Source organism: Anolis sagrei, chromosome 1, assembly GCF_037176765.1.
Source record: "Anolis sagrei isolate rAnoSag1 chromosome 1, rAnoSag1.mat, whole genome shotgun sequence".
Classification (NCBI taxonomy): domain Eukaryota; kingdom Metazoa; phylum Chordata; class Lepidosauria; order Squamata; family Dactyloidae; genus Anolis; species Anolis sagrei.
In genome coordinates this window covers 280,727,901-280,753,821 of record NC_090021.1, presented here as the reverse complement: position 1 = coordinate 280,753,821, position 25,921 = coordinate 280,727,901, and the positions used below count along the sequence as shown (strand labels likewise).

General features: G+C 40.7%; 1 long non-coding RNA gene across 1 annotated transcript in view; it reads right to left on the bottom strand.

Moving 5' to 3' along the window:
• The window catches only part of LOC132761844 (uncharacterized), a 146,569-nt gene extending 125,040 nt beyond the window's left edge, over positions 1-21,529 (bottom strand). Inside the window, exon 1 of the long non-coding RNA XR_010909103.1 lies at positions 21,427-21,529. This is a non-coding gene — a long non-coding RNA (uncharacterized lncRNA). The remainder of the gene's footprint in view (positions 1-21,426) is intronic.
• Between the last annotated feature and the right edge of the window lie 4,392 nt (positions 21,530-25,921).

The following is a 25,921-nucleotide window of genomic DNA, read 5'->3' as shown; positions in this document are numbered from 1 at the left end:
TTCGTTTTTTAAAAAAATTGCTCCAGAATGGTTTGTTATCGCTTCGTAATCAACAAAATTAACGAATTATTAACGAATTACGAATTAACGAAACGAAACCGCCCAGCCCTAATGCTAATGTCTTTCAGGCTGCAAAGGTCAACAGCAAGCTACACAATGGTCAGAAGCTTACTCTCTACCGGTCTGGCTTCAGACTCATGACTTTTTGGTCAGCAGTGATCTTAATGCAGCTGACTCCCAGCCAGCTGTGCCACAGTCCCAGTGCATTTTCATCTATTTGTGAATTGATTTGGTTCCCATCAGGCCCGTAGCCAGGATTTTGTTTCAGGGGGGAGGGGCTGAATTTTTTTCAGGGGGGGTTCGGGGGGGCTGAGTTTCGGGGGGGCTGAGTCTGAGTGAAAGAGGGTCTAGCCTAGAAAACCTTTTGTATCATTACCCCAATACCCCCATGCATATGGGATATATTGAGTATGGTGATTAGATCATGATATGAATAAACATAACAGTTTAAATAATGCACCAGTAAGGCCTTTTCACGAACCACCATGAGAATTTCGAAGGGGGCTGAAGCCCCTCAAGCCCCCCCCCCCCCCCCCCCCGGCTACATGCCTGGTTCCCATATTGGTAGTAAAGCAGGCTATCCAGTCAATCATTCTCTCAGGAGAGATGCTTGATTCTGAAAGAGGGAGTGACACCAGCATCTCTATGAGTGCCAGTGGGGAAAGAGAAGAAAAAGCTATTCTTACTGTTGTTAGTAACAGTAGTAGTAGTGATAGTAGTTTTATATCCTGCTTCTTGTCTGTCAAGAGAGTCAAACCAGAACAGGTGAAAAGAATATAGAAATTCATCAGTCTTCCCCTCTATGAGCTTGTCTAAACCACACAAAAAACCCAGCTGCTCCAGATTCACCCCATTCGCATCACACCTACCTGTTGCCCACACCCAAATTTAAATCAGCACCATTTTTATTTTTCCTTCTCCTCAAAAGTGATTTGCCTGTTGATGTCTTCCTGGCCAAACAGTTTCCCTGCAGAGCCCCACTAGGGAAGTCACTTGCTTGGATATCAGAACAAGGTATCCAGCCATGTGAGCTGTGTGGAGAAGGCAGTCCAATAGATCCTGGCCACCTCATTCTGAGCAAATGACTTTTGCTGGGAAGATGTTTGGCCAGTGACAGCAAATACAAACAGAAAGGAAGAGTCAGGAACCTTCCTCCCACCCTCATCCACTGCTTCCCAGTATAAAAACAAAGGGATTTTTAATATCAGAAAGCTTACACTCCAGCAAGCAACAGTGGGTGTGTAAAGAAAACTGGCAGCACTTATCATCCTACAACCTGCCTCACTCCCCTCCCTGAAAGACACTCCAATCTAATATAATTTGACTGGTTGTTCTGACACAACAAATAAATAAACTCCAATCTAAACTGTACAAATGCTGGTAATTTCAGGTACAGATAGGAATTTCACTTTTTAATTAAATGTTTCCTTTCTGTTTACAAGACATTCTCTGTCTGTTTTGCAAAAATGCTTGTGGAGCCCTAACCAAGGTTCAGGAACCATGAGGAGAGAATGCTTCTAGATCATGGCTATATAGCCCGAAAAACCTACATACAACAACCCAACTTCCTGACTGTAAGAGCAGTTCTGCCTCAGAATGTAGTGGAGGCTCCTTTTTGGGGGGCTTTTAAACAGAGGCTGGATGGCTTCATGGTAATCATGTCCTTTCCAACTATACAATATTCTCTGAGCCAATTATGTTCCATTTTTTGACACTGAAATACAACACTGCCTGAGCTCTGTGAGTGCAGCATTTTTCCAAATGAAGCAGAGAGTGTTTGAGGACCGGGGCTTCCATAGGGAGACCTAGGTGCTTGTTTATAAAGCCATTGTCCTCCCAACCCTGCTATACACCTGCGAAATTTGGCCTGTCTACAGATGTCACATATAACTCCTGGAATGATTCCATCAGCACCGCCTCTGAAAAATCCTGCAAATCTTTTGGGAAGACAGGCAGACAAATGTCATAGTTCAATGTACACAGACGTTGTTTCATAAACAAAATTATTTAAATAGTGTATAAAATATTGTATTATAAAATACTTTTAGGCTATATGTGTAAGCTAAGCTGTACCTGAAACATACATGATGTTTCAGAATTGGATTCCATCTCTGCGACATCTCCTTATGGATGTATAATCAAATACAGTTATTACAAACTCTGGAAGAAGAAAAAATCCAAAGCACTTCTATTCCAAAGCCTTTCAAAAAAGGATAATATACAGCATGTATGTCAAAAACTCACACAAAGGCCTAAAGATGGGAGGACTGGACATCCCAATAAGTGGAAACAAATGCTAAAGGGTATATTGAATAGCTTCAGAGAACCTTGATTTAAGCGTGATTTGACCTTTAAGGTTTCAAAGCTAGCTGCACAAAAATCAATGAAACTTTTACAGCTGCCCTCTCCAGGAACAGATTCAACACCAGCTAGCAGATGCGAGCAAAGATAGTTTAGCTTAATAAAGGTTACCTGATCTACCAAAGGCTTCAGCAATTTACTCTGTACTTAATTGTCTTCTTCCAAGGTTTTCACAAAAAGTCTTTAGTAATGTAGTTTCTGTTAAAGAAGGCTGCTGGCTGTCTTCCCAATGGTTCCAATTCAAAATACATTCAAGGCTGAAAATGTATCAGTTAAGTAGAAGTGGCTCTGACCTGTAATTATTGCCTCTCTCTTCCAAAGTTTTACTTTCTCAAAAAGAAGAAAATACATAAAGTTGACACAAAAGTCTTTAAGGTCTTTCTTCTTTTTAAAAAAAATAAAACAACAAACTTTTTGGAAATACCAAAACACGGTATAACTTGTTTCTGTAGTGACCGTTATCTCTCTTGGCAAAAATTGGTATTATTTACATTGCCCTCACTATCAGCCGCTATCACTTGCCCTCAATTATATCAGCATGTAAGCATGAAGCCAGGTCTGATTGCTTAGATAACACAACAGTATCATCTATTTGCTGTGTAAATTCAGACCAGGTGAGATTACTTATTGTACTAATCATCAAAAAGGCTTGCTGGGTCAAAAGCATCCCATGTCTGAACTTCAGAAAAACTAGGTTAATGAATTTATATGGTAACCCTGCATCAGTAAAGAAACATTTTGGAATGGGAGGAAATGTATCTAGAGAATCAGTGTGGTGTAGTGGTTTGAATGTTGGACTCTGGAGACCAGGGTTCAGTCCCTGTGTGGCCATGAAAGCCCATTTCATGATCGTATACCAGTAACACATACCGTACTCACCCTCAGAAAGCCTTTCAATAGGCTCACCTTAGGGTTGCCATACATCATCATCATCATTTACTTTATTTATAACCTGCCTTTCTCCCTGAGGGAGAAATTAATTTTTTGAAATTAAACTAAGTAAGGATAGTACGAGGGGAGGGGAGGGGAGAAGAGATAAAGGAGAAGAGAAAAAAGAAAAATAAATAAAATGGAAAAAACAGGGACATGGGTAGGGGTAGTTGTGTGTCCTTCCAGTCATCTTAATCACCAATGTTATTATTTCCCTGTTTAAATGTCCATTTTCTTACTTCCCTTATTTCTATGTAGCTTCTATATAGCCAGTCCTATCACTGAAAGAAATCTGCTCCCACAGGAAACTCACAACAGCCACACATTTTGATCAATTTAAAACAAAGCAAATACAAAACAACCCCACAATTAAACAGTATGATGTGTGTTAGGTTAAAAATACAGTTAAAGACCAATAAAGACAATTACAATGTAGAGATGAGGCCATTCTGGTATCTCTTGGGAGGAATTCCACAGTCTGGGAGCAGTCACCGAAAAGACACTCTCTCGTGTTCCCACCAAAAGCACTTTTGGTAGGATAGAGAGAAGGCCCTCCCCAGTTGATCATAGAGGTTCATAGAATGAGACACGGTCCTTCAGATAACCTGAATCAGAGCCGTATATTGCTTTGTGGGTCAAAACCAGTACTTTGAATTGTTTCCAGAAATGTGCTGACAGCCAGTGGAGCTGCTGTAATAGGGGAGTTGTTCACTCCCTGTACCCGGCCCCACTTAGCAGTCTGGCTGCTGCTCGTTGGACCAACTGAAGTTTCTGCACACTTTTCAAAGGCTGCTCTATGTAGAGCACATTACAGTAGTCCAACTGAGATGTAACCAAGATATGTACTACCATGGGCAGGTACCACCATGGTCCTACTTCTCCAGGAATGGGTACAGTTGGCGCACTAACTTTAACTGTGCAAAAGCACTTCTGATCACTGCTGTTACCTGTGCCTCCTGATTCAGATCCAAATCCAGGAGTATCCCCAAACTATGAAACTGCATTTTCAACGGGAGTGTGACCCCATCTAACATAGGCTGACTCTGTTCCCAGATTGGCCTTTCGACTGACCAGGAGCACCTCTGTCTTGTCTGGATTAAGCTTCAATTTGTTTGCCTCATCCAGTCCATTACAGCTACCAGGAACCAGCTTAGCACAGGAACCGCTTCCTTGGAATTAGGTGGAAAGGAATAAAATAGTTGGGTGGCATATGCATATAGATGGCATCACACTCCAAAACTCCAGATGACCTCTCTCAGTGGTTTGAAGTTCAGAAGAAATATGCATAAAGCAAGAAGAACAACAACAACAGCACCAATGGCTGCTACCACTATTACTTCCATCACATCATACAGCACACATAATACCTGGGTAGATTTTCAAGGATTTCTGCTGCTACTGGAGCTGGTGAAAACATGACCATATGCCCAAAGAAATGCCTTTCCCCAGGGCCTTTTCAGGATGTCATCTCTATGGAACATCCTCAGAAACATAATTACTCCTTAAGATTTCAACTGATGTTCTGAGATTTGACAAACTGACCCAAGAAAGAGGTGGTGGGGGGGGGGGAGAAATTGTACAAAACAGTATAAGGGTTGACTATACCAACATATTAAGCATGGGGGAGGTTCTGTCTGAAATTCAACAGTATTAGAATGAGTCCTATTTGCAATCTAGTAAGAAAATTCTCACAGATGTACTGAACTAGCTGCATTTTAAAAACGCAAAACCAATACCAGTAAAGGGCGATAGGTTAGAAACCCCCAGTGGAAGGATTTTACAAGCAAGTAAAGGTTAAACGAAAGGAACAAACTATAGCAGCACTGCACTGAAGTGAGTGTCTGCCTTGATACCATCAAGAAGTCAAAAATGTTTAGACACTTTTATTTTTTATAAAGATTGAGTTCTTTCTAGTAAGTGTTCATTTATCTGTGCATCGTACCCAATCTTGCATTCTCTGATGGAGTCATTTTGCTTGCTTGTACCCTATCCAACAGTATTTAGAAACTGTTTTTCAGCCAATCCTTCTTCTTGCAAGAGGAAATTATTTCCAGCAAACAATCAACAAAATACAAAGCCACGGTGAAAGCCAGCAAGGAGAATTATAGGTAACAGATAACACGCTAGAGTAGATAACATTTACTTCTAATTGACCTGACAATAGCCCTTTGAGATACATTATGCCAATCATGCCAAGTCTGAACTAAACCAGTTAATACTACTGAACAAACCTAGCAAGATTTGAATTAATGTCCCACAGTATCTTATCTACTGATTTATAAGCCAATCCTTAGAAAACAGCTGAACCAACATTATAGACATCACCATATTAAATAAGCTCATGTTGGACTCAATTCATTGTGATCGTCAGTTCCTCATGGGCATTTTAAGTCTCTACAGAGCTTGGAAAAAATGCTTACAATATTATGTTTGCATAGCACATAACTCCTGAAAGACTTTCTAAGATACACAGGAGTGTTGCAAATTCCTGAAATGTGATAAAAAGTTAAGAATACTTTATCATATGCAGTGCGTATGTTGTCGAGCCATGGCAGCCCCCTCTCCATATTAATCTAGACCTTCAGAGAGACTCCAAGCAGGATATATTATTTGATTTTTATTTGTTAAACATTTTAAACTCTTTTGAAGTTTTGCCATTTCAAAACCACTGGAGGCCCTGGGAAGACCTGGCAGTGACTGTACCCTGAAATATATCATATCTGAACCGTTTAATAAATGTATTGAATGTTATTTCTGTGTGATTTGTATTCATTGTGCACTGTATCAATTCTTAAATGTATAAAACTCTGTCAAACATATGGCGAAGGTATCAGTTCCTCCAGTGTCCCTTATATTTACATAAATTTATGAGAATGGAGGTGGCTGAAATATTAAATAATTCCCACCAGCAATTTCTCAGATGTGATAAGACAGTTTTCTTTGTGCATGTAGGTGAGACAGATAATCCCTTTATTACCAGGGCTGTGTTTAGACTGTTTATCTGTTTAAATGTGACTAGAGGGCTATAGTTCTCACGGAAGAGAAGGCTAAAACAAACATTAGCCTTTTGAAAGGGTGGCCAAGCCTCTGGTCACTCAGGATTACCATCTTTTGTTGTCTGGGTCTTGCACTTTTGTCTTCTCAGAACCAGAAATGTCTGTTTGGTACTTGCCTCCCTTTTGGCCAAACTGTAATAATCCTCTGTAGCTTGCCTTCAACCCAGATTGCTTTGTTCTTTGCCCTGGCTGATGTGATTTAATGGAAGCTCACCAGGCATGGAACTTCTTATCTACAGTCCTAGCTTAAAATCTCCAGCAAAGGATCACCGCCTTGTCGGGGCGCTGGAGCTTGAGCACCTCAATGATGTCATGAGCGAAACCGTGAAGGGACACCCAAGATGGGACGGTTGTGGCAGAGAGGTCAGACCAAGCGTGATCCCTGGGGAAGGCAATGGCAAACCACTCCAGTATCCTTGCCAAGAAAACTAAATGGACCAGTACAACCAGAGATATGTCGATATGCCATTGGAAGATGGGACTCCCAGGTCGGAAGATGGCCAAAATGCTACTGGGGAGGAGCAGAGGATAAGTTCAACTAGCCCCAGATGTGATGACGCAGCTAGCTCAAAGCCGAAAGGAAGGCTAGCGGCTGAGGCGAACGACGAATCCGATGCTCTAAAGATCAACACACCATAGGAACCTGGAATGTAAGATCTATGAGCCAGGGCAAATTGGATGTTGTTATTGGTGAGATGTCAAGACTAAAGATAGACATTCTGGGGGTCAGCGAACTGAAATGGACTGGGATGGGCCACTTCACATCAGATGACCACCAGATCTACTACTGCGGACCAGAGGAACATAGAAGAAATGGAGTAGCCTTCATAATTAATAAGAAATTCACTAAAGCGGTGCTTGGATACAACCCAAAAAATGACAGAATGATCTCAATTCGAGTGCAAGGAAAGCCTTTCAACATTACAGTGATCCAAATATACGCCCCAACCACAGCTGCTGAAGAAGCAGAAGTAGATCAGTTCTATGAGGATCTGCAGGACCTACTGGATAATACACCAAAAAGAGACATTATTTTCATTACAGGAGACTGGAATGCCAAGGTGGGAAGTCAAATGACAACTGGGATCACAGGCAAGCATGGTCTGGGAGAACAAAATGAAGCGGGACGCAGGCTGATAGAATTTTGCCAGGAAAACTCGCTGTGCATAATGAATACTCTCTTCCAACAACCTAAAAGACGGCTTTACACATGGACCTCTCCAGACGGTCAACACCGAAATCAGATTGACTACATCCTTTGCAGCCAAAGGTGGCGGACATCCATCCAGTCGGTGAAAACAAGACCTGGAGCTGACTGTAGCTCAGATCACGAACTTCTTATTGCCCAATTTAGAATAAAACTAAAGAGATCAGGGAAAATACACAGACCAGTTAGATATGATCTCACTAACATTCCTAGCGAATATACAGTGGAAGTGAAGAACAGATTTGAAGGACTAGATTTAGTAAACAGAGTCCCAGAAGAACTATGGACAGAAGTCCGAGACATTGTTCAGGAGGCAGCAACAAAGTACGTCCCAAAGAAAAAGAAAACCAAGAAGGCAAAATGGTTGTCTGCTGAGACACTGGAAGTAGCCCAAGAAAGGAGGAAAGCAAAAGGAAACAGGGATAAGGGGAGATATGCCCAGTTAAATGCGCAATTCCAGAGGTTAGCCAGAAGAGATAAGGAACTATTTTTAAATAAGCAATGCATGGAAGTGGAAGAAGACAACAGAATAGGAAGGACAAGAGACCTCTTCCAGAAAATTAGAAACATTGGAGGTAAATTTCAGGCAAAAATTGGTATGATAAGAAACAAAGATGGCAGGGACCTAACAGAAGCTGAAGAGATCAAGAGAAGGTGGCGAGACTATACAGAAGATCTGTATAGGAAGGATAATAATATTGAGGATAGTTTTGACGGTGTGGTGAATGAGTTAGAACCAGACATCCTGAGGAGTGAGGTTGAATGGGCCTTAAGAAGCATTGCTAACAACAAGGCAGCAGGAGACGACGGGATCCCAGCTGAACTGTTTAAAATCTTAAAAGATGATGCTGTCAAGGTGATGCATGCCATTTGCCAGCAAATATGGAAAACACAAGAATGGCCATCAGACTGGAAAAAATCAACTTATATCCCCATACCAAAAAAGGGAAATGCGAAAGACTGCTCAAACTTTCGTACAGTGGCCCTTATTTCTCATGCCAGTAAGGTAATGCTCAAGATCCTGCAAGGAAGACTCCAGCAATACATGGAGCGAGAGTTGCCAGATGTTCAAGTTGGGTTTAGAAAAGGCAGAGGAACGAGAGACCAAATTGCCAATATCCGCTGGATAATGGAGAAAGGCAGGGAGTTTCAGAAAAACATCTACTTCTGCTTCATTGACTATTCTAAAGCCTTTGACTGTGTGGATCATAATAAATTGTGGCAAGTTCTTAGTGAGATGGGCATCCCAAGCCACCTTGTCTCTCTCCTGAGGAATCTGTACAAGGACCAAGTAGCAACAGTCAGAACTGACCACGGAACAACAGACTGGTTCAAGATTGGGAAAGGCGTACGGCAAGGCTGCATCCTCTCACCCAACCTTTTTAACTTGTATGCAGAACACATCATGCGATGTGCGGGGCTGGATGAATGCAAAGCTGGGGTGAAAATTGCTGGAAGAAACATTAACAACCTCAGATATGCAGATGACACCACTCTGATGGCCGAAAGCGAGGAGGAGCTGAGGAGCCTTCTAATCAAGGTGAAAGAAGAAAGCGCAAAAGCCGGGTTGCAGCTAAACGTCAAAAAAACTAAGATTATGGCAACAAGAATGATTGACAACTGGAAAATAGAGGGAGAAACCGTGGAGGCCGTGACAGACTTTGTATTTCTAGGTGCAAAGATTACTGCAGATGCAGACTGTGGCCAGGAAATCAGAAGACGCTTACTTCTTGGGAGGAGAGCAATGTCCAATCTCGATAAAATAGTAAAGAGTAGAGACATCAGACTGGCAACAAAGATCTGCCTAGTCAAAGCCATGGTATTCCCTGTAGTCACCTACGGATGTGAGAGCTCGACCTTAGGGAAGGCTGAGCGAAGGAAGATCGATGCTTTTGAGCTGTGGTGTTGGAGGAAAGTTCTGAGAGTGCCTTGGACTGCGAGAAGATCCAACCAGTCCATCCTCCAGGAAATAAAGCCCGACTGCTCACTGGAGGGAAAGATACTAGAGACAAAGTTGAAGTACTTTGGTCACATCATGAGGAGACAGGAAAGCCTAGAGAAGACAATTATGCTGGGGAAAGTGGAAGGCAAAAGGAAGAGGGGCCGACCAAGGGCAAGATGGATGGATGGCATCCTTGAAGTGACTGGACTGACCTTGAGGGAGCTGGGGGTGGTAACGGCCGACAGGGAGCTCTGGCGTGGGCTGGTCCATGAGGTCACGAAGAGTCGGAGACGACTGAACGAATGAACAACAGCTTAAAATCATTACATATATGTTCTAAGGAAAATAAATATTGGACTCAGATCCATATGATGTTGGAATACATTTTAAAGTTAAAATTATGAATGAAACCTGAGTTATATCTGTTTGTTATGATGGGGAAGCAACTTAGAGAAGAAACATGGAAGGCTTATTCAATATATGATCTCAGCAGTGAAGCTTTTCTATTTTAAAAAAATGGGAGGTCTCTGTTATATATACACACACATTTTTCTGTATTTATAAAGACAGGTTAAACACCTCTTATCCAAAATGCTAGCAGTATTTTGGATTTCAGATTTTTGTATTTCAGATAATTTAATGTGATAACTTGGAGATGGGACCCAAGTCTAAACATAACATTTTACATATAATGTGAAAGCCATTTATACAATATTGTTTAAATAATTTTGTGCATAATACAGAAAACGATCAGAAAGCAAAGGTGCTACTATTTCAGACAACTATGTGGATGATTTTGGAAAAAAACTGAAATTCCATATAAGAATTAATCTGTATATAATATATATGTTTTCAATATGATTCAATATGAGCCTATAAAGCCCTAAATGTCCCTGGTCCAATTTACCTGTCCAAATGCATCTCCCCCATTAACCATCATGGAGATTAAGATCCTCCAGGAGGCCCTGCTCTCCATCTCACCATTGTCACAGGCGTGAGTGATGGGGACGAGAAAGAGGGCCTTCTCTGTGATTGCCTCCCCCCGCCCCCGGCCATGGAACTCCCTTCCTGGTGAGATCAGATCAGCCACCTTCTTCCTGTCCATCAGAAGGTTGGTAAAAACTTGGCTGTGGGACCAAACTCTTGGGGACAGTGCAATAAAGCAGCGATAGGAAACCTTACCAGGCCAATTAGATTAGACGCAGATGATCAAGACAATTTTAAATAGTGTATTTTAATATTGAGAGAAATGTTTTTAACATTTATGTTTGCATGTAATGAATTCATGTCCTGCCATTGAATGTTTGCCGTATATATGCTGTGCTCCACCCTGAGTCCCCTTCGGGGTGAGAGAGGCAGAATATAAATGTTTTAAATAAATAAATAAATACATATTGTGTATATCTAGACTACATTATTTCATTCATACAATCCCTCTTGTTTTTGATGGTGTTTTTTCTATGATTCCTCACGAACACCTGCTTTTTTTGTTTGTTTGTTCTTTATAGTAGCTATGGTTGAGAACTTGGGTAGTATAAAGTTCTTAGGTCTGAGGGCAATTTTTATGGCTACCAATTCTTTTAGGAGGGAACACCATTCATTCTTCTAGTTCATTATCACAATCAGGAGAGGGGGAAAAATAATCCTGATTAACAGAAGGTCTCCCCTTGTATCCTCTCTTCAACCCCCAAAGAAAAATGACAGTGCATGAAAGAACTGTTACAACTTGTTGCTTCCTCATGGGCATATTTGAGGGGAAAAAATTCAGTGGCCTTTAATTAATAAAATATTAATTGTACATTTTATCATCTCTGCTAAGAGCTCTGCATCCCAAGCATGGGGCATGCCTAATTAGCAGTTACAAAGTGTCAGCAGAGACTAGTTTAGCTATATGATGTGCTTTTATCAGGACAAGAACAGAAGATGGTATTGACTTAAACCAGCACAGTAAGAGCAAGGAGGCCATTGGGGGAGAGGAGGGAGAGGTTAAGTTGTTACAAGAAAAGAGGAATGAATGTGCTGGTTATAAAATACCATCGAAGCTTACAGCATCATCTTATACATCTCCCCAGATGTAAGTCCTAAAGACTGTAGTATAGCTAAAATCCAAGATGATGGTGTATATAGCAACAATGGGAATCAAGTATCCCTCTAGATATGCTCGGCATTCCTCACCATTTGCTGGAAATTAGCTATAATTTCACCTTAACTGTTATGGCTTGTTGTTGTTCATTCGTTCAGTCGTTTCTGACTCCTTGTGACCTCATGGACCAGCCCACACCAGAGCCCCCTGTCGGCCGTCACCAACCCCCAGCTCCTTAAAGGTCAATCCAGTCACTTCAAGGATACCATCCATTCATCTTGCCCTTGGTCGGCCCCTCTTCCTTTTTCCTTCTCTTTCCCCAGCATAGTTGTCTTATCTAAGCTTTCCTGTCTCCTCATGATGTGGCCAAAGTACTTCAACTTTGTCTCTAATATCCTTCCCTCCAATGACCAGTCGGGCTTTATTTCCTGAAGTATGAACTGATTGGATCTTCTGGTGATCCAAGGCACTCTCAGAACTTTCCTCCAGCACCACAATTCAAAAGCATCGATCTTCATTCACTCAGCCTTCCCTGTGGTCCAGCTGTCACATCCGTAGGTGACTACAGGGAATACCATTACTTTAACTTTGCGGATCTTCGTTGCCAGTGTGATGTCTCTACTCTTCACTATTTTATCAAGATTGGGCATTGCTCTCCTCTCAAGAAGTAAGCGTCTCCTGATTTCCTGGCTGCAGTCTGCGTATGCAGTAATCTTTGCACCTAGAAATACAAAGTCTGTCACTGCCTCTACGTTTCCCCCCTCTGTTTCCCAATTGTCAATCATTCTTGTTGCCATAATCTTGGGGTTTTTTATGTTTAACTGCAACCCAGCTTTTGTGCTTTCTTCTTTCTTTCACCTTGATTAGAAAGCTCCTAGGCTCCTCCTCGCTTTCGGCCATCAAAGTGGTGTCATCTGCATATCTAAGGTTGTTATTGTTTCTTCCAGCAATTTTCACCCTAGCCTTGCATTCATCAAGCCCTGCACATCACATGATGTGTTCTGCATACAAGTTGAATAGGTTGGGTAAAAGTATATGCCTTTCCCAATCTTGAACCAGTCTGTTGTTCCATGGTCAGTTCTTACTGTTGCTACTTGGTCCTTATACAGATTTCTCAGGAGAGAGGCAAGGTGATTTGGTATGCCCATACCACCAAGAACTTGCCACAGTTTGTTATGATCCACACAGTCAAAGGCTTTAGAATAGTCAATAAAACAGAAATTGATGTTTTTCTGAAACTCCCTGCCTTTCTCCATTATCCAGTGGATACTGGCAATTTGGTTCCTCGTTCCTCTGCCTTTTCTAAACCCAGCTTGTACATCTGGCAACTCTCACTCCATGTATTGCTTGAGTCTTCCTTGTAGGATCTTGGGCATTACCTTACTGGAATGAGAAATAAGGGCCACTGGACGGAAGTTTGAGCAGTCTTTCGCATTTCCCTTTTTTTGTATGGGAATATAAGTTGATTTTTTCCAGTCTGATGGCCATTCTTGTGTTTTCCATATTTGCTGGTATATGGCATGCATCACCTTGACAGCATCACCTTTCAAGATTTTAAACAGTTCAGCTGGGATCCCGTCATCTCCTGCTGCCTTGTTGTTAGCAATGCTTCTTAAGGCCCATTCCACCTCACTCCTCAGGATGTCTGATTCTAATTCAGTCACCACACCGTCAAAACTATCCTCAATGTTATTATCCTTCCTTTACAGATCTTCTGTATAGTCTCACCACCTTCTCTTGATCTCTTCAGCTTCTGTTAGGTCCCTGCCATCTTTGTTTCTTATCATGCCAATTTTTGCCTGAAAATTTCTGGAAGAGGTCTCCTGTCCTTCCTATTCTGTTGTCTTCTTCCACTTCCATGCATTGCTTGTTTAAAAATAGTTCCTTATATCTTCTGGCTAACCTCTGGAATTGTGCATTTAATTGGGCACATCTCCCCCTGTCACTGTTTCCTTTTGCTTTCCTCCTTTCTTGGGCTTCTTCCAGTGTCTCAAGAGACAACCTTTTTGCCTTCTTTGTTTTCTTTTTTTGTTATGGCTATGTCCTATGAAATCTGGAAATTTGTAATTTAGGGTGTTTTGAATTCTCTTCCAGAGACTCTAGTACTTTGTGTGTTTATATGTACCTTACTGTCACCTGTCATCTTAGATAGACATCATAAATTTCATGAGGTTTTCATAAGCAAGGAATACCCAGAGGTGGCTTTGCCAAGTGTTTTGCGTTTTGGAATACCTGTAGTTGCATATATGTCTATAATGAGATATCTTGGAAATGCAACCCAGTTGTAACATCAAACATCTAGTCTAAAGGTAAATTTATACAATACTTTTAATTTGTGTATGAAACAAAATGTGAATACATTGAACCTTTGGAAAGCAAAGATGTCACCATCTCAGCCACTCATGTGGACAATTTTAGAGTACTTCTGACTCTGGAGTTCTGGATAAAGGATAATCTGTATATACTAAATTACAAAACCCAATACTTGGTGGAGAGCATCTGTGGTAGTTCAAGTAGAATCAGAGCACTCTAATCCCACTGTAATATCATGCCTGTGATATGTATAAGTTCTCCTATGGAATTGTCTGGACATTTTTGCTCCCATGAAAAATAATCATTGGTACAGACAGGCTAGTAATGAAGTATCAACAAACTTTATGCAACCTTTATATGGCAGTTAGATTAAGGACTGCTAAAAGTAGTTGTGCATGTGGGGAACAAAGTAAGGATTTACTGGAGTAAGGACTTTATCATACCAACTCACACTGCAGATAATGGATACATATCAGGTTCAGCACCTCAATATCACAACTTCTCTTCAGTAGTGTAACTGTGCCAGTTTACCACCTGTGGTTCCATGATCAGTGTTATGCCCATCATTGTAACCCAGATGGCCAGACAGAGTGAGTATCCCCAAGCCACAGTTTTCATGTTACCTCTGGGAAGTTGGGGACAGAAGCCCACTGCCTGATAGATTGATTTCCTGGCTCACAGTAGTGGAGCAAGCATTCTGGCAAAGCAAAAGGCAGCCATCTCAGAGCATTCTGCTCTCATCACCTTGTCAGATCCCATTTTTGTTTGTGCCACTTGGGTAGCTTTCTTTAGCATGTCAGGCCACCCAAATAGCTGAATAGGCATAATTGTTGTTACTGCGCACCTGAGGCAAATGTGCCATAGAGCCTAAGATTCCCTGCAGCAAGAAGCTGTCGGTTGGCAAATACAGGGATGGTTGTGTGCGGCACATCGCCTTGAGAGAAGTCACAAGACAGCAGAAGTCTCTTAGACTGAATGCTCCAGAGACCATGGTGATGGCAGCTGTTGTCACTGTCAATGACACTGATGAAAAGTTTGGTTTAAAAATAAACATGGCTGTGTTATTAATGTTGGCATCCCCCTGCCCCTATTCAATGCCAGGAATTACATGAGGATGGAGCTCTCACAAATAGTAGTAGAGTCAGAGGCATCCTCAAATGACTAAGAAGCTAATATAGCTGGCCTCTGAGCCCTTGGGGCAATGCAACATACACCATAAGGTATCAATGGCATTACTCTTGGTCTTTTAAAAACATATTTCATGGGAAGTAGGAGAGCAGGAATTCTGAAATTCAATATGGTGAAAGGAGGTGTAAATGTTCCTATTCCATTCACAATGTTCCTTACATTTACTTTCATGTAAAAGAAACTAAAGAAATCATAGGTATGTTTTTCACACTGTGTGTAATTCAGATCCAGTTGCGTCTGACTATTCTTGCTGGCTGAGACTGGTGCCATCCTCATTGTTATCACCAAAAAGACCCTGAGTGTAACAGACACTCAGAGCAAACAAGAGATTCGAATCATCATTGTATCAGGTTGCTGTGAGTTTTCTGGGCTGTATGACTATGTTCCAGAAGCATTCTCTCCTGATGTTTTGCCCACATCTATAGTAGGCATCCTCAGAGGTTCTGACCTCATAACCTCTGAGGATGCCTGCCATAGATGTGGAAGACATGTCAGGAGAGAATGCTTCTGGAACATGGCCATGCAGCCCAGAAAACTCACAGCAACCCAGTGATTCCAATCATGAAAGCCTTCGACACTACATCAGTGTATTGTCATTCATCTGGGGGATTTGAAGCCACTTTAGGATGATTAGATTTCTTCAGGCCAGCTAAAAAAACTATTTAAAAAAACCATCTATTAAAAGGCTGCATATAGACAATGCAGCACATTATTGAAAGTGCTTTTCCAATAAAAAGCCTAGCAAAACAAAACTAAATATCCCTTTTCCCTGCTGCCTGGAGGACACTACATAAGGGGATGGTCTAGCCTCTATATACTTTCTCTGTCCATCCCTGATCCAGAAACTTATTCAAAAACCGATTTTAGGAATGCAGCATTTCAATTAGGAAACAATATATATTAATAATATATATTAATAAAAACAATACAAGAAAATTAAGCTTATACTACAAAGGGAACACACCCTTATGCTGTCATAAGATTCCTAAGCCATTGCGTGCAAACCTATGATAGCTTTACGAAGTGGGAGGTTTGTTCTTGCATTTGATGTAACTATGACCTGACATGATCTTTGCTATTTAATTCTTGGGTCTCCAATAGACTTTTGATTCTGACAATGTAACGTGTGTGTGTAGGCAGGTAGGTAGCATCTTTCATATAAAATACAACTCTAAGTATTTCTCAAAGGGCTTGCATGTTTCGAGTGTCTAAAAAAATTAATGTCAAATGTGCTCAGTATGCCAGAAAAGAAAAAAAAGATATTTATTTCCACCTGATAGCTCTGCTTTGAGAAACAATGTCACCGAATCTAATTACCATAAGACAATTTTAAGAACTTTTATCAAAAAAAAATTACACACACATTTGTGTGTGTGTGTGTGTTTTCACATGGATAATTCTACAGTGGTAAATGTGAGTTGAGTCATCTTCATGTACAGTGTGCCCTTGTTATCCACTGAGTTTTGGTTCCAGAACTCCCCACGGATACCAAAATATGTGGATGCTTGTCAAAGTCAAGGCTTGCTTTGGGGGATTTTTTAAAAATGTTTTTGAGACATGGATGGGAGAATCTATGGATACTGAGGGCTGAATGTAATTGACCCATTCAACTAAATCAAGGTCTTGAGCGGACTTAGCTATGTGTGAAAATGTCTCTGTGATTTCCCAAAAGAATAGCAGGGTTTCAAACAAAATCGTAAGGCAAAAGAATACGAGAGTCTGCAAATTAAGATGTTGGACCAGATCTGGGGACTAGGATATTCAAATCTCAGGGCCTGACCCTGGGTTTCATGTTTTCTTAGGGTCAGCTTCAGGCAAGCAGTGAAGGCTATGTGAAAATCTCCAGCCATGGGAGCTTCCTGTCATTCCTTCCTTCCTTCCTTCCTTCCTTCCTTCCTTCCTTCCTTCCTTCCTTCCTTCCTTCCTTCCTTCTCCTCCCTAACTTTTTCCTTCTTTTCTTCTTTCCTTCCTCTGTTTTTTAAAGTTCTGTGCTCCTTTAGTTGGCCATGAATCTTACTGTAATTTACAAATTTTAATTGATTCCAGATTTCAAATGTCAATCTTGATTTGATACATTTTGTATGTTATTTTTCTTTTACTATTCTAATAAATGTTCCTTATCTGTTCTCCACATGTATGCGAGAAAAATAATCTTCTCACTGCACCTTGACCTGGGAACAGCCCACTTAGATTGTTGTCTTAATTTCCAAACAGGAAAATATATGTTTGTGCACATTTAAATGTCAAGCTGTTAGCAACTGTAGTTGCGTAATGTTATTTTCAAGGCCTCCCATCCTCTCAGGATTTTGCCTGGAAATCTCAGAAGCTGGAATAATCCTCGCCCTGCGATCCTATGTGGAGGCTGCCAGATCCAAATTGCTACTCGAGTTCTAAAACTCAGAGGGTGATCTTTACCAATATCTATGCCAGCTTAGCATTATTCTCAAGGCTGTTGAATAAACAAAAAAGATGGCATTCGTGCTCTGTGGAGATGAAGTAGACCATAAATGTAATTCTTTAAAATAGAGAATATCTGCGCTGTTACTGAATGCCACAAAGGAGGAGCTTAGTTCTTCCTGGGGGTCTTCTCTCTCTCAGAAAAACTATACATGCAAATGCATTAGCCAATGAACTAAAGATATGTAGGAATAATTTGCAGTGAAATATATAGTGCCAGCAACATAGTCATTTCTAATTGGACCATTAAAGTCAATCAAGGACTCAATTACTGGTGCCACACTACATTCCTGGGCTTTGCACCATTCTTGGGGGCAAAACAGTGAATGACTGTAAATAAAAATACTCAGTATTTTCCAATGCTTTATATCAGTACTTCAAACACTAGTTCTGCTGTTATCCTTTCTGACCAAGAAGAAAGACCTCTGCCTTGCTTTCAAACCCATTTCAGCTTCTTTCGACTTCCTGGCTGCTTAGCACTCCAGGTTTCCGAACCCTGCAATTTAGAGGAGCTAAAATCACATACCAGCCACATGGAGTCCCGCAGCTCCCCCAAATTCCCTCTGTAAAGTCTAAGGGACATTTCCCCTATGGTCCACTCCTTTGGTTTTTTTTTTTTTTAGTCCAGGGGAGGACTTTTGTATTTATGTAAAAAACCAAAATTTGCTTCTTGTTTACTCCCTTGTTCAAATATGGTCTCTCTTTAGCCCAGAACTGTGACAGATTAGGGGAGTATTTTGAATAAACTTCCTATAGAGATAAAAACCAGAATGTATGTACTATCTAAACAACAGCAGAATGTAGTCAATATTGCAAAAGTTGCAACATTGAGAGAGAACAGACTAGTGTTGTGGCTCACTTTGAGCCTGGGCTTTCTGAGCCCTAGTTTCCTCAGGATGGGTTACAGATTTCTGAACCTGTTCCTGTTATTGAGGCAGACAGTGTTGATTCTGAAGAAGAGATGGTATTTCTGTTCCGCAGGGAAAGGAATGTTGTTTTAGATAAAGATAGTGAAACTTCACAGCTGCAGGTGGAAGAGTCAGCCCCATCTGGGAGTTCAGGGTTTCTCGGTTCCCAGGGTGAACAGTCTCAGGATAATGAGGTATCCGGCCTTGAAATGGAGATTTGATTAGAGAGGACCGTTTGCAATTAAGGGTTTGCTGAAGTGCGCGCCTTGCCAACAAACGTGATATTCAAGGTCAACGTAATGTTTTCATGTTGGGGAAACATATTTAACGATCTGATTGAAGTCTGTCCATTGTCAGTGCAATGTTGCTTATACCCTGTTAACTTCTCTGAAATTACCTCGGCTTTTGGGGAAAGCTTCTAGCTCTTTGGGACTTTGGTTCTGCTCTTGATTTTTTGGGGACTTTGTCATGCTGCCATGGATTCTTGTTTAACCAATGCTAAAGGAGTATACTTCATGTTATTTGCCTCTGGATTTTGGAAACTTTGCCTATGCATTTAAGACTCTGTTTTGGCTATTGAACTTTTGCAACTTTACTTCTATGTTTTTGATTTTGCTTTTTCTTCAGTAAACTGCAAAACCTACAGCCTTGGTGTGTGGTGGTGTCTTGAGCAAGGTGAATCTACCCTGAGTTGCAACAACTAGCTAGAACAGTGGTTCTCAACCTGTGGGTCCCCCGATGTTTTGGCTTTCAACTCCCAGAAATCCTAACAGCTGCTAAACTGCCTGGGATTTCTGGGAGTTGTAGGCCAAAACACTTGGGAACCCACAGGTTGAGAACCACTGAGCAAGAAGAAGCTGCAGTACTTTGCTTCATCCTAAGTCTACTGGAAAGGGCAAGATTCTGGTCCTGTCCCCATTCCCCCTTCACCCCTGTTAAGTGTGTGAAAAGTACTAGTACACTTTGAACTCAGTTTGTAGTGACTGAAGTAAGCTAAGAACAAAAGGTGAAAGTAGGAGGTGGAGAGAAAGATTAGGACATTTCAAAAGCAGCTGGAAAAGCGATATTACAGAAAAATAATTGGAACTATCCTTGCCAAATTAGGATGAAAGGTATAAAATTTTAAAGTCCCTAAGAATGAGGAGAGAAGCATAGAAGGGGAATGGTCCTCTGCAATTTTGTGAAGGGCATGTGCAACCCTCAGATTTCAAGGTATTTTGGTGGTGATAAAGCCAGCACAAATAAATGAATAAATTAATTTGTGAATTTGTCCCCTGAGTTCAGCCATTATCCCACAATCCACCATCATCTCTAAACATGTAAAGCAAAAGATCTGAGATTGCTTCTTCATGAGTCTAACATATGAATAAGTCCATTACAAATTGTTGGAAAGCATGTTAAAACATCTTACCATGTGGCCACATGATGGAGCAATCCAATATATTTTTTCCAATTTTTGTAATTTGTACATATGTCTTTTGCTGAGTGAAATAGCACATCAAGTTTCAAAAGGCTAATGTGCCTTTCCTCATGAGCTGATGATCTTAAAATCAAAATGTTTTCTTGTTTTCTGCAAACATTTCAGCTTATATTTTAGAATCAGAATTATGTGCAACTAACAACAAACATTTCATATAATATTTAGAACAGGCATCAAAGTCAATGTAAATGGGGGAAAAAAGATGCTTTGCTATAATGCCATCATTTTGGGATTATTTCAAGTCATAGAGATGTTAGAAAGGAGCCCTCAAACTTGGCTTAGTATGTTGTACTCAATGGATGTCTTGGTCTATTAACCCACACTTCTTCTTTTTCAGCATCCATCTCTTTCTCTTTGATCCACATTTTGGCAAGCAGCTGGCACCAGGTGCATTTTGAGAGTCAGGCCCAAATGAACAGGTTCATATTGCTCCAAGAGGTAAATTGCTACAACTATAAAGTCTGGCTGTAAAATAGCATAATGCCCACTTTCAAAAAGCCAAAATGGGAAATGCAAAAATCCACGTCCAGAATTCAAATGTTAAGCTAACAGTGTTTGTGCTGCTACAGCTGCAAAACAACAAAGCAGCAATGGTGAAAGATGCTGTAGTAACTGTTAACATTATGGGAAACACGTTTGAGGAGGTTTTAGAAAAGCTTTTTTCCATATTTCTGGAATATGTCAATCACTGGCTATTGACCCGAAGAGTTAAGGAATTCAAACATGTTAGAAATCTATTTATCAGATATTGGGAAAGCTACCAACTTGGGTTTTTTTTTGTTTTGGTTTTTTTCATGCCAGAGAAGAAACAATCAGGGCCAGCTAACACCTCCCAACAAAGGATTCCCCCAGATAGGAAGCAGCCAGGCTTTGAAGCTGCAAGGCTTTACAAACAAGCTGGCCAATTACAACATTCAAACTTGCCTCAAACAGACAAGAGTTCTTTCTTTCATCCTGGACATTCCACAGATATATAAACCTCACTTGCCTAGTTTCCAACAGACCTCACAACCTCTTGGATGCCTGTCATAGATATGGGTGAGATGTCAGGAGAGAATGCTTCTGGAATATGGCCATACAGCCTGGAAAACTCACAGCAACCCAATGATTCTGGCCATGAAAACCTTTGAGAACACATTTCATGAAATATTTTGGGATTCCCAGGAGGTAGAATGCACTTGATTATAACGATAATAATGCTATTCTTCTAAAATCCAAGTAGACGTCAAAGAAAACCCCACTAGGAATGTACTTCATTCTACATTTCCAGCCTATCCCAGATCTAATTTGTTTCTTTTAAAAAATCCAGCACACTTAAAAATAGGTTAATTGCATTATGTGGCTATGTTGGAGTGGCACAAAGATTGAAGGGGATGAGAACTAGATGAATCCTCCTCTCACACCCCCCAATATGCTCATAATTAAAAACAGCAGACTTTACCTTGTTGTAATCTCTGAAGCGCCAAGGCCGGATTGCACTGAACACATGTAGCTCAGAGACCACCTGCCAAAAAAATGAACAAAGCAGCAGCTTGATGAACCAGGCAGGGAGAGCGGCTGTTTGGAGGTACCGCTTCACTGCAAGAGGCTGTAGTCTACTCCCAAAGCTTCCAAAGGATTTCTCCATTTTAAAAAAATGCTTATCATTACTTGTGTAACTGGTCCCACTTGAGTATAATTGTGCAAGTCTGTGAATCCTAATAATTTGAGTAAGGAAACTGCACCAGTGAATGTTAATAATCAGTCGGCTTTTAAAAAATCACTCTGTAGTTTAATATAAATTATCACCCATTTCACCTATTCTCAAAATTGTCCAGGGTTCAATCAAAGAAAGAATAGGAAGAATGCTCTCATTTGTCTTTAATTCAGTCTCTGCCCTTGAATGAGAAGTCTTGATGATAAAGGTGCATCTACACTGCAGAATTAATGCAATTTAACACTACTTTAATTGCCATGGTTCAATCAAGGGAGTTATAGGTTTACAAGGTATTTAGCTTCCTCTGCCAAATAGTTCTTCACCGAACTATAATTCCTAGGATTCCTTAACTTTGAGCCATGGCAATTAAAGAAGTGTCAAACTCCATGTGGAGTTACCTCTGAAGACTGTTCGGAAGCTCCAAGTAGTCCAACGGACAGCAATCAGATTGTGAACCAGAGTCGTGTACAGGGAATGCACAACCCCCCTGTTACATCAACTCCACTGGCTGCCAATTTGCTCCCAAGCACAATTCAAAGTGCTGGCCTTAGCCTATAAATTCCTAAACGGTTCAGGTCCAGCTTACCTGTCCAACAGTATCTCCCTTTATGATCTTGTGTGATTGTTAAGATATTCAGGGAAGGCCATGTTCTCAGTCCCATCCCCATTGTAGGCGCGGTTGGCAGGGAAGAGAGACAGGGCCTTCTCGGTGGTGGCCCCACAGCTGTGGAACTCCCTCCCAAGTGACATCAGAACAGCCCCCTCACTCTTAAGCTTCAGGAAAAATCTTAAGACCTGTCTATTTAAGCAAGCCTTTAGGGATTAATATGACTCATAAATATGACAGAACCTGTATAAGAAAGGCGAAAGCAATTGGTTTAATGTTTATAAAGCTAAGTTGGTGCTAGACCTTTGATACCTTTGATTGATAGGTATATGTTCTTACAGTTCTATAATATTGTGTTTACTGCAACGGTTATTTTCTGAATCTGGCATTGAATCATTACCATAGTTTGTTAGCCGCCCTGAGTCCCCCTTCTGGGGTGAGAAGGGTGGGTATAAGTACAGTAAATACATAAATAAATCTAAAGACTGCTCTCATTGGCTGCAGAAGCTCCAACTATGCCAAGTTAACACTGAACTTTAAGAATTGCAAATATGCCATTCTTATTTTCAACTGGAAGATATTACAAATATCCTATCCATTTATATGGTATTTTACATACACATATTTGGGAATAAACAAATGGCAACATGTTTGCTTTACTGTTGGAGTCCATAAATCACTCTGATTAAGCAAATGTAACAATATTTATTATTGCACTCTGAATTAGAAAATGGAAATAATTACTTGCAAAAGGCAATAATTGTAGTAACACTTGTACAGCAGCTTTAACTCCTTAAAGGTATATTTCAAATGTCTGAACATTTACTAATTGTAAAGGAACAGAACCTTTGATTTTAAGTGCCCACAACATAAACAGGCAACAGCTTGAAAATTCATATAATGAACACAATTCCTTCCTTTCCTACACAGAGCTTGGGAAAGGCATTTTTAAATGATTTTGTTTCTGTTTCTTGTTAGGCTGTTTCAGAAGTTCTTCATTAATGTTGCTTCTTATTGCATTGTCAAAAAAAAATGCTAAAGTATTATTCATTACCTTTCCGAGACCAATAAACTTAGGAATTTGTAAGAGAATGGCATAAAAATGTTTCTCAAAATGCTTAGAAAAATGTTTAAATTCCCTTTAAAGCTATCTTTTCAGAGCAGCAGAAACACACTGTCCCTTACAGCAGTGAAATAATATAATTTCCCATTTGCAACATTACTTTTGGGGAATGCCATTACACACATACATTGCTAAGAAGAGGAATTCATAAACGAACATATATAAATAAAAATGTAATGTTCGTTTATGGGATTAACATAAGTCAAAAACTACTGGATGAACTGACACAAAATTTGGACACAATACACCTATCAGGTCAACAAGTTACCATCTATCATAAAACACTGTAAAACACAGAAGAGACTTTAAAGGCCAATAAAAGAAATGCGCAAAACGACTCCCCTGGCAAACAAATCACACAATAGCATATCCTCACTCTCTTCTGGACTACCGCTCCAAGCATCCCCTAGACCAGGCCCTTTAGGAGAGGAGAATGAGCCAAATGTCCTGCTTCCAGGATGCACGCTTTCTTGTCCTTGGATTTCTGTGAGAGTATCCCAATCCCTGCATATTTCCAATTTCCTATTCCTGGACTGCAACTCCCAGCAATCCTCCAGATAGATAAAATAGATAGTTTAGATAGATAGCGATAGGTAGGTAGATAGATTGATCAGGAGGACAGCTAAGAGTTGCAGTCCAAGAATAGGTAGAGAAGAAAGGGGAAGGGAAAGAAAAGTGGGGAAGGAAGGGAAAAGGAAGAGAAGGAAGGAAGGATGGAGAGAAGGAAAGAAAAAAGGGAAGAAAAGAAGGAAAGAGGGAAGGAAGGAAGGAAGGAAGGAAGGAAGGAAGGAAGGAAGGAGAGAAAGGAGGAGAAAAAGAGGGAGGGAAGGTTGGCCACAGCAACGCATGGCAGGTTCAGCTAGTTTTAATTAATTTCATTACTTGCACTCCTTCAGTCAACCTTCTGTTCCTGTGAATGAGATCCCCATTCAATCTTTCTTTCTCTTGGATCAGGCAGATGGACAGAACTCTTCCTACAGCTAAAAAACTTGATAACAATACGCTGAAGTTACTTTCAAGAAGCCAGTTCAGTGAAACATATTATTTTCCTACTTGAAATACAATAAACCTCAAAAATGAAGACAAGAATTTTGAAAGATATGTGGCAAAAATGCTTTAAGTGTGACTCTTTCCCCCTCACAGGGGATATCTAATATCTTTGCTTGCTATGCTATTCTTTTGGTTCTCTCAGCATGTAAGCTTATCATTTCTCATAGCAACAGAGAGGATACTTGGAAAGTCAGAAATACAATCCTGCTGGACGTCAGCCACACGCTGCTTGCTCTTGTTGTAATTATTGTTTCTCATGTCTCACTCTGCTGCAGAGCAGAAAATGGGGAGAAGATAAGAGAGGAAACCCATCAGGTATTTATCATATAAGGCCCACTTCTTCCCATATCCTTGGCAATAGCCTTTAATTACATGTTTAGATCACTGAATATCTTCCTGAGTGAATAGATATAAACATTAGTCAAGAGATCAAGGCTCCTATTCTATTCTATACACCTTCACCTGAGAGTAGACCCCTGATATTGAGAAATCGGACCTCCAAATTATGAAATGTATAAAAGTATATAAGATATGGGATATGGCTCCACCAGAGACAATAGTGAGCATGTGTGGCCTTGTCTCATAGTAACCTTTGTTAGGAATTGCCTCTGGAATGCTGTCAAAACACACCCAGACCCCTTCCTTTAATTTCCATGATCTCCTCACAATGAACTGGGAGGCACAGGGGAAACACTCAATGCATTTGCATGAGAGTTCCTGGGTTTGTTTCCTGCTCCCCATTGATAGCATTGGGAAGATCCTTCACCTATGCCCCAAGCCAGCCTCAGCTGTTAAAATGATCATCATCCTCAAGCACCCATTGTGTACTTTGGACTAACCCCATTGTGTTCACTGGAGCCACATGGACTCATCATGGACTAATATCCCAATGCAACACTGCATTCCTTTCCGATTGCGGCCTTCTCAGAAGCAGATCAATAAATGGACTGACAATTCATATGCTCCAGTGACAATTTATTGAATTTCCTGCCACCATAAAGAGCCAACTAGTGGTGATGTTGGATGGAGTCCTGAGTCAGTCAGGGCATGGATCCTAGCTGGACAATTTTTGGACCAATCAGGAGCTGGTGCGGGTTTCTTCAATACTGACAAAATGAATAAATATGTTATGTATTCCCTGTGACAGCATATCACTTCTTTGGAGGGCTATCTCTGCTGATATCCTCTCTGGCCATTAAGAACAAAACCTCTGATTTTGCTTTCAACCCATCTGTGTCTCATTCTGCCTTCTGGAAAGCTGGACACACCTGGCCTCTGAACCTGTGGTTCTTGCATATGCTGAATTCACTTAACACCCCAATGAATATAATGGGATTTACTTAGAGCTATGGGATCATAGAAATGACCAGAGCTTAGTTTGCAGAGCCTTTATCAGTAGCCTTCTTGTTAGTAACTATTAATGACATTAGGTTATTTTGTAACCTGACTCTACAACAGGC